This window comes from Apaloderma vittatum, unplaced genomic scaffold, assembly GCF_000703405.1.
Source record: "Apaloderma vittatum isolate BGI_N311 unplaced genomic scaffold, ASM70340v1 scaffold41699, whole genome shotgun sequence".
Taxonomy (NCBI): domain Eukaryota; kingdom Metazoa; phylum Chordata; class Aves; order Trogoniformes; family Trogonidae; genus Apaloderma; species Apaloderma vittatum.
In genome coordinates, this window is record NW_009735399.1 from 1 (window position 1) to 264 (window position 264).

Consider the following 264-nt stretch of genomic DNA (forward strand, 5'->3'; position numbering starts at 1 on the left):
AGGCCTCTGATGCCACAACCACATCAGCCAAAGTAGATTTTCCAAGTAATAAATTTAATAATGAACCACCATTATGTTTTCAGCCGTTGGAAGCAAATAGAGCTTGCGAGGTCGGGTCTGGCAGATGCTGGCAGCACTTGCTTGACGCTTACTTTGCAGCATGAAAGATGGCCTGTGGTCAGCGTGAATAGGTTCCATAGTGGCGGGAACGAGGACTGGGGGGCTTCTGGATCTCCCCATCACGTCATGAGTTTGTGGCAGGGG